Source organism: Hyperolius riggenbachi, chromosome 7, assembly GCF_040937935.1.
Source record: "Hyperolius riggenbachi isolate aHypRig1 chromosome 7, aHypRig1.pri, whole genome shotgun sequence".
NCBI lineage: Eukaryota > Metazoa > Chordata > Amphibia > Anura > Hyperoliidae > Hyperolius > Hyperolius riggenbachi.
The window spans coordinates 128,296,586-128,309,784 of record NC_090652.1 but is presented as its reverse complement, the minus strand read 5'-3'; the positions used below and the strand labels follow the sequence as shown (position 1 = coordinate 128,309,784).

The 13,199-nt window shown below is 45.4% G+C and overlaps 1 protein-coding gene across 1 annotated transcript in view; it reads left to right on the top strand.

Moving 5' to 3' along the window:
- Window positions 1-7,214: 7,214 nt before the first annotated feature.
- The window catches only part of GSG1L (GSG1 like), a 148,983-nt gene continuing 142,998 nt past the window's right edge, over window positions 7,215-13,199 (top strand). Inside the window, exon 1 of the mRNA XM_068246825.1 lies at window positions 7,215-7,234. The gene's annotated coding sequence lies outside the window, so the exon portion shown is untranslated. The remainder of the gene's footprint in view (window positions 7,235-13,199) is intronic.

Below are 13,199 nucleotides of genomic sequence, written 5' to 3'. Positions count from 1 at the left end.
AGTACATTAGAGATACTGAGGATTATTCTAAGAATGTTGTATATGAGTGGGGTCGTTGGGAGAGCACCCATAGATCGCCCAGGCCATATCGAAACAGATCACGATCGAGAGACAAACGAGGACGCAGGGTCAGTTTCAGTTCACCAGAGATTATTGACAGCCGTGCACCATCTGGCACTGCTGTCATTCCAAAACAGGTTAGTGGTGGCCGTGATTAGTGTTGGGCGAACAGTGTTCGCCACTGTTCGGGTTCTGCAGAACATCACCCTGTTCGGGTGATGTTCGCGTTCGGCCGAACACCTGGTGGTGTTCGGCCAAACTGTTCGGGTTCGCCCGAACGGCTCATTGCCTGGCCGAACAGGGCCCCTGTTCGGCACGAACAGGGCCCTGTTCGCCCGAATACTGGCCCCCTATGGGGTCGCAGGCATAAGGGGGGAGCATGCCCCGATCGCGGGGGGGGGTCGGAAATTCCCCCCACCCCCTCCGCTAGCGCTCCCCCCTCTGCCCGCTTCCCCATTCAAAAGTTAGGAAGTGAAACTGTACCTGTGCGGCCGGTAGTGGGTGACTGGCAGTGGGCGGCACTATGGAGAGACTGAGGAGGAGGAGGAGTCCGGAGAGTGACGCGTTGAGGGAGGCCGGGCAGTGGGCGGATCAGCAGTAGTACCGTACTACTGCTGATCCGCCCACTGCCCGGCCTCCCTCAACGCGTCACTCTCCGGACTCCTCCTCCTCCTCAGTCTCTCCATAGTGCCGCCCACTGCCAGTCACCCACTACCGGCCGCACAGGTACAGTTTCACTTCCTAACTTTTGAATGGGGAAGCGGGCAGAGGGGGGAGCGCTAGCGGAGGGGGTGGGGGGAATTTCCGACCCCCCCCCGCGATCGGGGCATGCTCCCCCCTCATGCCTGCGACCCCATAGGGCCCCCAAAAGCGGGATGTTCGGGGAGTTCGGGGTTCGGCCCGAACATGCCGAACATTGCGGCCATGTTCGGCGAACTTTCCCGAACCCGAACATCCAGGTGTTCGCCCAACACTAGCCGTGATCAGTCACAGAACAGATCACAGGCTCAAGGGGTGCATATAGGGCAAGCTGTTGTTGAAAAAAACTTACAACACCAGCCAGCTTATTACAAAAGACAGAAACATTTCAAAAAGAAAGGGGGCAGGGCAAGAAAACACGACGAGCAGGTGTAAAAAACCGTAAAACTTGTCAGCCGAATGGAGATGTGGGTGACCACAATAATAATGTTGTGAACCTGTCCAAATATGTTTTAAGTGAAACAGAAATAAAGATTCTTTCAAAGGGTCTGTCGTTTGCACCCACCTGTCATTTCAATCTATTTGACACCATTCTTGATGTTAATCGATTTGTTCGAACCTTACTACTTAGGAAGCACTTTGATCGTGAACAGGAGGCCCAACAGCTAGAGGGTTCTTCACATGGCTTTAACATACATAATATTGGTAATTTTGCCGATACTCATGCTAGGTGGACTTTAGATAAGTTGATGTCTGCCAATACAGGTTTGGTGACCTTAGAGGACGCCAAGCAGATTCAGGTGAAGAACCCCGACTTCTACCCATTCTCCGAAAGAACGTCTCATATTGAGAACTTTAAGGAGTTGGTGGAAAAAGAGCTGATTAAATTGGCTGGCAGTCCGATCCAGGTGGGTATACCTAACATCACCGCACCCGAGCGTGCCGCCATTAAGAATTTACAATCAAATGACAAAATTGTTATTAAAAATGCTGATAAGGGTGGATCGGTTGTGGTGATGGATAGGGAGGCCTATAGGGAGGAAGCTTTACGACAACTCAAGGATAGGGACACTTATCTAGCTTTAAAGGCAGATCCCACACAAGCATTTTTGGGGAAATTGTCAAGTCTTTTGTCTTGTGGAGTAAGTATGGGCATTTTTGACCATAAAATGGCAGCTTATTTGGAGGTAAAAGCCCCTGTGGTGCCCATTTTTCACCATCTGCCTAAAATCCACAAACCGGGCTCTCCCCCAGAGGGCAGGCCCATTGTGGCCGGCATTGGTTCTCTGGGGGAGCGCCTGGGGTGTTGGGTTGATTCCCTTCTACAGCCTCTGGTAAGACGGCTGCCGGGTTATTTGAGGGACACCAAGCACCTTCTGGCTAGTCTGGAGGATTTTCATTGGCGGGATGATTATCTATGGGTCACTATAGATGTCAAGTCATTGTATTCTTGCATCCCTCATGCACAGGCTTTAGAGGCCCTGGATTTCCATCTCGCAAATTATTCTGACTACCCGGTGGATGTTCGTACATTTATCCTGATGGCCGTCGAGTACCTCCTGACCCACAATTATTTTATGTTTGACGGCAGCTTCTTCCTTCAGAGGCGAGGTGCCTCTATGGGTGCCAAATTCTCACCATCCCTTGCTAATCTCTATATGGGGTGGTGGGAGGAGCGCTATATTTTTGGGGGAGGCTGCCGTCTGTTAGAGAATGTCGTGTGGTACGGGAGGTACATCGACGACCTGTTATTGATTTGGAGGGGTGGCGTTCATGAGGTTGACTTGTTGTTGGATTATTTCAACAGCAACAACTTGAACCTCCAGTTCACTTATCAGGTTGGCCAGGATTCGATTAGCTATTTGGATCTTGTGTTGAGGGGAGATGATAGCCAAGGGAACATCCTTACATCCACGTATAGAAAACCCTGTAGTGGAAATACTGTCTTGAGAGCGGACAGCTGTCATCCAGCACACACCATCCGTGGTATTCCTCTGGGCGATTTCACACGAGCCAAACGTAATTGTTCTGATAGGAGTAGTTTGCCTCAAGAACTGAATATCGTAGAAAATCGATTGAAAGCTAGGGGATATCCCGGATGGTGTGTTAAACAAGGCAGGTCAAGAGTTGCCAGAAAATCTAGATCAGAGCTAATCAATTCTTCCCCTCACTCAGACCAACAGGAGTCTTCTAGACTCACATTTGTTACCTCATATTCCATGGAATATAAACAAGTAACCGATATCATGAAAAAATATCTTCCGATTTTACAGGTAGACGGTGACCTCTCACAAGTTTTGGGGGGTGGTGTCAAGTTTGCTAGTAGACGTGCCCCTACCTTAGGGCGACTGCTATCTCCTAGCTTATTTTGCTCAGGGTCTTCGAGGAAAACTTGGTTGTCCACAGTGGGTTCCTACAAATGTGGCGTTTCCACTTGTAGATATTGTCATACCCATAGGACTTCCAAAACCGCTGCCTCTGTCTCAAATGGCCGGGGGTTCAAAATCAGACAATTTATCAATTGTGGCACTTGCTATGTTGTGTACCTCATTACTTGTGGAGCTTGTTCGTTACAGTATGTGGGGTGCACGACCCGGCCCTTGAGACAGAGAATAGCTGAACACTACCTGGGTGCTGCCTGGCACACTTCTAACATTACGAATGTGGCTAAACATTTTCGAGAGGTTCACAAGGGGGACATGACGAGTTTTTCATTTTGTGGGATTGAGAGGGTGGTTATTACAAAAAGGGGGGGTGACTTATATAAAAAGTTGCTACGGAAGGAAGCTCTATGGATTTTTCAAATGAACACCAGGGCCCCACATGGCATGAATGCTAGATGGGACTTGGCAGCTATTATATAAGTAGGATATTCATTCCTTGGTTACTTTCCTTTCCTTCTTCCCCCCCCCCCCCTTTCCCTGTCCCCCCTTTCCCCTCCTTTTGCCTTCCTTCCCCTCCTTCTTCCCCTCCTTCCCCCCCCCCTCTGTCTTTCCCAACCCCCCCATTTCCCGCCCTCCCCCCCCCTCTCTTTCTCTTCCCCCCCCCCCCTCTCGTCCATTCTCTTATCATGTCCCATCTCCGTGCGATGTCACTTGTTTTGAGAGCCACCATTCTTTGTTGTCAATCATGTACAGTGTTACTTCTGTCTATGCTCATGGGGTTATATGTGTTCCTTATGTATTTTGTGATCTTACATATTTTATATATTTTATGTAAAACAATTTTGTATTTTTTGTATATTTGTATATTTTTACATATGCTGATCTGGCATTACTGTTAGTTATCCCAGTGCACTCGCCCATCTTCATTGTTTCACTCCTCCCTCTTACTTTTAGGCGGAGTGATGGGCGTCTACAATGCATTGGGACTCCTACTTATCTTGCCACTTAGCCATAATCATGTTAGCTATGACTAAGGACAGGTTGTCCGAAACATGTTAGCTGCATAGATGTTGCCTTGGCTGTTCATGGATACGTCCTTCAATAAAGTTCGCTTCTCGTGACAAGTGCGGACCCTTCTTCCTTTACTTTCTCCAGGTTAGTTGCGCTTAGAGTAATTATTACGGGCTTTCCCCCACTGCCTTCCCGGTTAAGACTTGCCGCTGCTCTAACACACCATCTCTCATTTCTCACATTCGTCTCTCACATTCCCTCGCTTGCTTCTCACAGTGCGCTGCTCTGTTTCCTGGTTCATCTAGGCAGGAGCCAATGGATATATAGTGGATTATAGTGGATTATAGTGAAACTGTACAAATAAGGCACCAGACTATACAGTATGTACATATATACCTAATACACCTCCCACATGTGGTATATTTTGAAACAGGGAATGGCACAGAGGGTGACATTACAATCAGGGCAGTAGAAGCATGATTCCTTTCAGACTTTTTTCCCTTTGCTATCAGTCTTAGGTGGCAGGCAGAAAGTAGTCAAAATCCAGGCAGAGGTCAGTGCAGATGGCAGGCAGAGAATAGTCAAAATCCAGGTAGAGGTCGGTACAGGTGGCAGGCAGAAAGTTGTCAAAATCCACCCCCCGATGATGTCATGCTGATCGTGTACCACCGTACGGCAGCTGATTGGCTACCAGGATCCGGGAAGAAGAGAGAAGTTGGGGATCCTGGTGACAGGCAGGGGAGCCCTGGAGTCCCGCTGCACAGCCCCGATCGCGCGTGGGACCCAGGTAAGCAGCAGGAGCTGCCATTTTAGCTAGCCTGATAGTAGCTCGGGCTTACCGCTCCCAGCTTCTAATTCTTAATATGGACCTAGGTTAATGGTTGTAGCCGATCATAACAGTACGGCTACAACTATTGGTCATTTGAGCATCGGGGTTATGAGGTTCGTTTTAGGCACTTATCAGGAATTATGGTTAAGCATTAGATTGGAGGTTAAGGTTAGGGGCTTACAGGGAAGGTTAGGGATAGGCATTACATGGTGGCCAGGGATAGGCATCTACAGCAGAAGGTTCAAGTGAGAATGGGTGTTGGGTACTGCATATTAAAATATCAGTAACTGAAATTACCAATATTTACTAATATTGGCACCATCTGGCCTCAACTCATGCGGTGCTACTGCAATACGTACTCCTGTCAGGGAGGGGCTTTTACAGCACATAAGTGTTTAGGTGCATAAATCTTTCGTACATCTGTAAGTAAGCTCCCGTGCATGCAGGAGTAAGCTTTTGAGCACAGCATGTAAATCAGAGCCAGATTTATTTCGCAAAGTACAATGGGTGTTATACCCAGAATTGGTTTTGGCACACTTCGGGCCAGTGATGGTACAGTAAACATACAGTTCTGGTATAGTATACATAGGATAGTCATAGACAAAACACATAAAATATGGCAGGGGGAAAAAAAACATGGCAGGGGGTAGTCTGAGTGAGCATAGATGCCACCTCCGGTGCTCAACTGCTCTGCAGCGATTCAGATGCCATGCACTCTGTCCTTGGGGAAGGGCAGAGAGAGAAGGAGTCCCCCTAGAATTGTGGCAGTGACCTGACTGGCAACTGTCCTGGCTGACTGGCCTGGCCATAGTCCCCCCATGAGCAAGTCTGGCATGGAGGGGGCAGCGATGGAGGTTGCATGTCCTGGCATGGTGGACTAGAGGCTACCGCTACTGGGACAAGGGTGGACTCTCTCTCTTTGCAGAGATTGCTAGAGGCCGGTGGCTACTGTGGTGGACTGGCAGCTGGTGGATTTCAAACGTGGCAGTGCGCCTACCCATAAATTTAGCCTCGGGCTTGCAGCCTACTCTGGAGCGGTGGGTGAGGAGCCCTGGAATCTGAACAGATGGTGACTGCAGGTGGAGGGGACCTGACATAGGGAAAGCATGACTTCCCAGGGGCCATGCTGGGATGCTGAGACCCAAGTCCCCTACAGTCTGGACCAGAGAGTGGCACCGGCGCTATGCTGCCAAAGTACTGGGTCCGGATAGAGACAGCAGTGTAATGGTTCCGGCAGTGGCGGCAGGCACCACATTGTCCGATGTCCTGGAACTGGTTCTCAGTGGTCGCAGCTGGGGCAGCAGTGGTGGCTGGAGTCTTATGGATGATTAGCTGTAGCCCATGTGGTGAGTCTCAGAGCAGACCAAGTGTTGCAGCAATATAGTACGGGGTCCTCTGGAGCTGCACTTCAACATCCTGGCAGGGGGTACCAGAAGAGGGTAGTATTGTAGGAGGTGTTTGGGGGGAAAGGGGCCAGAGCCCAATGGCTGTAGCAGCAGTCTATGGCACCATCAACAGTATGCAACATTATGCAACATACGCGAGACTCCAACTACAGACATAAAGCCTGCCTGGCATTGCTGCGCACACAGATCCAAGTGCATGCAGGAAAGCTGCAGCAGAGCCAGGATGGCTTTCACAATCTGAAAAGTGTACAAAAAAGCAAGATTTTTTCAAATATTGTAAACGTGATTAAACATTCTGGCATTAATATATTTTTGTACTGATGCAGATAAAGTCCTTGGTGAATGATCTCACTATTATGAACCACTACCTTTTACATCTTTGGGGACTCTATGAAATATTAATTTTCCAGGTTCTTTAACTGACACTTTGAACCCACATTTTAAAGAGCACTACTTTATGACCTTTAGTGGATCTACATTTGAAGGCTATATTTATATGTAATTTTGTCTGTTCTTTTGTTTGCTTGAGCTTAGCATTGCAATGATGTGCCACCATATTTTTCTGTAGCTCTTTGTTTTCTATAACCTGTGTCTGTTATGGTTTGGAAAAACGAATGCTTAGCAACTGGTTACCATGGTCGCAGGATGTCTCTGCATCAAAAGGATTTGATATTTGAGTATAATGGTGCTTGCTTGATATATTTTCTCACTGTGATAACCATGGATCTTGATTAGAGATTCCACTGAGATTAAGGCATTAATCGTGAGAACTGTTTGTTTCGATAAACACACACATTATAGAAAGTGCTCTGATGACAACATATATGAAGGCATAATCAGCTTATGTAGGTAATGCTAAAAAAAAGATGTACAATTATATTAACTAAAAAAAACTCTCCTATTTCTGTGTGGGGAAAAAATATATGAGTTAACTGGTAAATTGTCAGAAAGCATAGCTTAATTACATGATGCTTTGCACGCAAGTTGTGGTATAATTCCCAGCAAAATATGTCAAATTTCAGTGGTTTATGTGAGCTGAAAATAATTAAAAGGGAATAGTAAACCAAATAACAAAATTAAAAATTCAGCAGTCACTTTTAAGTATTTTAACTCAAAACTGATAATATATAGTATAGAATACAAAAGTGTTAAATAAATACCAGATATCGAATTTCCTGGGCTATAGTGCTAGAAGTAAAAACATGATATGACATGACAATATCCCGGTGAGATAAACAATTTAATCTATAGTCCTACTCCTAAAGGAACTCCAAGCACTTCTGTAGCTTTTGCTCTCATATTTAATTTGATGCCTGAATCGCTGTTCTACACCACATCATTTTTGATCGATTTCAATTTAAAAATCGCGGCTGCCATCTTGGCTATGTTATAACTTCCGGGTCACTCCTGTCTTCTCTGTTTGAGAAGTGTATCACTGAATGAAGCAGGAAGAGGAAGTGACACGCATGGCCATTGCAAGAAGCTCCTCCAGAGGGGTCATAGCACGACTTCGTCTAGCTTAACTACTTGCTGACTGCTCCACGCCATTTGGCGTGAGCAGTGCGGCAGCCCCAGGACCGCTCCACGCCCATTGGCGTGAATGGTCTTCTATGGGGCTAGCAGGAGATCGCGCATACGCTGCACACGCATCTCCTGCTTGGGGGGCGGAGCTCCGCCCTGCCTTTAGTATCCCTGCATCTAAATGCCGTCTATTAGGGCAGTACAGTGCTGCGATCTATGGCAACGCTGTACTGAGGACAGCCATGTGACATGGCTGTTCCCTCCAGAGTGCTGAAGCCTATGACAGCCGATCACAATAATTGGCCAGCAGGGGGAGGGTGGGCGGGGTATTCAAAAAGAAAAAAAATACACATTTTTATTTAAAAAATAATAAAAATAATAATATTTATTTAAAAAAATAAACACTGGAGGGGATGATCAGACCCCACCAACAGGAAGCTCTGTTGGTGGGGAAAAAGAGGGGGGGGGGATCACTTGTGTGCTGTACGGCCCTGCAGCTTGGCCTTAAAGCTGCAGTGGCCCAGTTAACAAAAATTGGCCTGGTCACTAGGGGGGTTTAACACCGCGATCCTCAAGAGGTTAAAGGCATACCCATGAGAGGTGCTCTGATGTCCCTTTAAAGGTGGCTACTCGCAATATGATAAAATGATCCAATTTTATGGCAATTCGATAAAAATGATCAGTTGGCCCAAAAAATGAAAGCTTTTTTCTTTCATACAAGTGAGAAATTCGATTGGGTTTCCCATGTTTTTCAACGTCAGTTGATTGGGAGTGTTGGATTTTTCTGATCAATTTTTATGAAAATTGAATGGTGTAGGGTAGATTGTCAATTTATTAATGTTGACACACAAGCAATTGTTTCAATCTTTTCTTTTTTTCATACTTGGGGAATACTTGAACATACATGTGTGATACTTAGACAATACAATACAGAGGCGCCCATAGAATAAAAGTATCAAGTTAAAAAGGTATAAAATGAGGGGCAAGGGTGGACTTGCCTCCCCGACAAAAACACAACTATTGTATAAGATCAAGAAAAACGGTATTTATTGTTACTCCAAAAACAGTTTGCAACGCGTTTCACGGGTCTCAAGCCCGCTTCCTCAGGCAAAAATACACAAAGAGCAACTTTGAAGTTGTGCACGCTACTGAAGCGCCTCACTACCGTGCACAACTTGATACTTTTACTCTGTTGGCGCCTCTGTAGTGTATTGTCTAATGGCCCGTACTCACGGGCTGCAGAAGTGGCCTGTCGCCAGCACACGTGAGCGTGTGGGCGACAGGCCGGCGACAGCTCCTCGCCAGGTCCCTCCGCGTACACACGCGGAAGAGGGACCAGCGGCGAGACGGAAGCTGTCGCCGACGTTCCTCCTCCCCCCGCCGGAAGCTCCATTTACCACAATGGAGGTTGCTGTCGCTAGTCCGCGTACTCACGCGGACTAGCGACAGTTGCGGGGGAGGTGCGGTGGCAACTGTCGCCATGCGATTGAAACTTTCAATCGCATGGCGACATGAGCGACGGGCGACAGTTCGGGGTGCGCGCGCGCGATGGCCCATACTCACGAGCGACCTGTCGCCGCAACACGCGCGCGCCGCGTGTTGAGGCGACAAAAGTCCCTCGTGAGTATGGGCCATAAGTGATAATTATCCACCTGGTGGATGGGTGTGACCACCCTTCTTTCTTGTTCTACGGAGAGCGACTTCTTAGCCTGAGTGGGGACAGGCCTAATCTCCCCTCTTGCTTTTTGAGTGGTTGCCTGGTCTTGGCAACCCATACTTGTGAGTATTATTCACTACATACCATATATACATTGTATTATCAATAATACACGAATGGGGGCTCTCGATTGTCTACCTTCTTGTTTCTTGTGTGATAGATTGGTCAGATTTTTTATATGCTACAATCAATCAGAACAAATGATAGTAATTCTTGAATTTAAAATGAATTTAAAATATTGTATGGCGAGTGGGTCACTTTTAATACAACTTTCCTAGATCCCTTAGTTGTATTTTATGTTTAAAGGCTAAAAATGTAAGTTTATTTTTTGTATTGTTAAATGAGACAGTCTCTTCATGGTGTACAGTTACCATCTCATCTGACTTGTTTAATCTATTCCCTTCACTATGAGTGTTATAACTTATAGTTGGTTATCAGTGAGAAATGTGTTATAGTCTGACTCAAGTTCGCATAGAGGTGCATTATAATTTAGGCTTGCCATTATAATGCTGAAATGTATTGAAATGTTATGTGCAGTGTGTGGAAGGATTCAGTAACTCTCATATCAGATTTGAAGGAATCCTGAAGGAAGAAAAAAAACGTAATCTGCCTATACACTTATTGAACAGGGAAAACATTAATAACAGGAACATTTTATAATTATTATTGTTAAAGAGGAACGCCAGTGAACATTTTACTGTTGGCAGGTGATGTAGCTGCTGCATGGTTTTTGGCAGTTGGAAACAGCTGTAAACAGCTATTTCCTACAATGCAACAAGGTTCCCAGACAGGAAACTGCCAAAAGTTTGAACTTTTCTTGTGGGAGGGGTTTCTTGTGGGAGGGGTATCACCACAATATCAGTCATAAAGTGCCCCCTAAAGGTCTGTTTGTGAAAAGGAATAGATTTCTCATGTAAAAGGGGGTATCGGCTACTGATTGGGATAAAGTTCAATTTTTGGTCGGAGTTTCTCTTTAAAGCGGTTTAACACCCAGCATTACAACTTTGCTTTAAAAGATTGCTTACAGCTTACAAACTATTATGCCAGATTTTTTTTTTCAAGCAGAAATTCACTGAATGGGTTAAACATGACATTTTAGTGTTGGATTTAACTAGGAATCCGCATCCGTTCTTATCTTTAGTTACAAATGTATCTTTATTTGGAATACAAATAGACCTTTGAAAAGCCTGCCGGGGAAGCCCTCTTTGTTCTCTCAGAGCAGTGTTTGTTTGTTACATTGTAGATAGATACATTTGTAACTAAACAAGCAAGCACGGAGGAGGATTTCTAGCTAAATGCAGCACTAAAATGTCATGTTTAATCCATTCAGTGAATTTCTGCTAAAAAAAAAAATCTGGCATAATAGTTTATAAGCTGTAAGCAATCTTTTAAAGCAAAGTTGAAATGCTGGGTGTTAGACCACTTTAAGAGATACTAATTGCTTCCTTGGTCTACCACTTTGTACATCTCAATATAAGATCAGATTCAAACTGCTGAAAATAAATAAAACATTGGTTGATTGATTAGGTATGTTTGGGGTAATAGATTAGTGGAAGATGGATTTAAGTGAACGATGTACCCATACATCTAACTGAATCTGATCAGAGAGAGAGCTGTTGGCCATCATAAGCCACAGGCCGATTGCTGTTCAATTTCAGCATGAAATCTTGCGGGAATCGGCCTTGTGATACTGTCACACCGCACGCCGGTCCCCTAATGCTTTATGTAGCCGCCAGTGCCCCATGCGGTTATACTTTACCTGCCACTGTCCATGGTTCCGCCGTCCTCATAGTTTCACATTTGTGCCCCCACGTGGTTGCTGGCGTTATAGCTCGTCAAGCATGTGTGTAACGTTACATACGTGCCCCTACGTGCTATTTGCCTGTAGTCACGTGGGGCCAAAATGCAGACATATGACGGACACAGCAGCAGACACTAGCAGACGACATGACAGGTAAAGTATATCTGCATGGGGCACGGGGGAGACCTAAAACACTAGGGGCTTGATTCACAAAGCGGTGCTAACTGTTAGCACGCCTGTGAAAACCCCCTTAGCACGTCTAAACGAGCTTTTCGCGCGTAAAACTTTACGCGCGCACTGCACAGAGCGCAGGGCGCTCCACGTGAAGTGCCCATTGAAGCCTTTAGGACTTTGCGCGCGCAAAACTTTGCGCACAAAACTTTGTGCGCGATCTGATTGAGAAATCTGGTGCTAACCTACTTAGCACCCTGGTTAGCGCGTCTAAAGACTTTAGACGTGCTAAGTAGGTTAGCACCGCTTTGTGAATCAAGCCCTAGGAGGGATGTTTAAATCTATGGGCACCTTAAAGGTACAAAGGAATTGTGAATCCGGATAGAAGGGCCTCAATTTACTACGCATTACTGCATGCAGTCATGCAAAAACAGCTGATTTCACTGAACATCCTGCCAAACATCAATCCTCACTAGTTGGTAATTTAAATGTTTCAGTGCGATAACAGCCTTAGCGAATTGATGTTTGGCGGGCAGTAAAGCCTTAACCTCCTTGGCGGTAACCCAGAGCTACGGTTGGGGCGGAAATCCGCAGCTCAGAGCGGTAACTCCGACCTGCACTTGGGTAGCCGCTGGAGGCCCATACGGGGATTCCCGTATGGGCCGCCATTCTTCTTCCTCTCCTCTGAGGCTCTGCTTCCCCCTGTGAGATTGCCGTCTGTTGTCATGACAACAGCCGGCAATTTCACTTTTTCCAGGTTTTAGGGTCCAAAAGCATGCAAAAAAAATTGCACGCTTTTAGACCCTAAAATCCAGAAAGAATCATACCGCCAAGGGGGTTAAGGTAGCCACACACCATACAATTTTTTTTAAATATCTGTTCAATTCAAGAATAGCAATCAATTTTTCTGACTGATTATAACTATTCAAAAATCTGACCAATGTACCACACACCTATGTTCAATTTTTCCCCAATCATGAATAAAATAATTGAAAGCTCAGAAAAAAATTGATTGGAACTGTACATCAAGTAATTGACAATCCATCACACACCATACAATACTTGATAAAGTTGGTCTGAAATTTCCAACATGTCCAATCTCAGAAAAATTGAAAAAAACAGGAAATTCGATCAGATTTATCAATAAAAAACAAAGAAAAGCTCTCAATTTTTTAACCGATCGAAAATATCAAATTGGTTAAAAATTTGATTTTTTAATTGTATGGTGTGTGGGCACTTTTAGGGCTTGTTAACATTATGAGCGTGTCTGGTTTTTTTATGTGCTGGCGATTTTAGAAATCACCCTAAAAGTGATTGTGCAATGATTTCCTATGAGACTGTTCTCATGTCCTCATTTTAATTTTATTAAAATCGCAAACACGCTACATGTACCATTTTCTGAGCGCTTTGGCTCAATGGAAGGTATAGGGAAATCGCAAAGCGCTTGAAAAAGTGCTTTGTATTGTGATTTCTTGAGCGCTTTTATTTATTAATTTCCGGGTCAAAGAGTTCACTTCCTGGCTAATATCAGGAAGTAAAAAATCGTAGTCGCTCAGCAAAAGTGCTTAGAAAAGCGCTGACAAAAGCGCTTTTCTAAAGG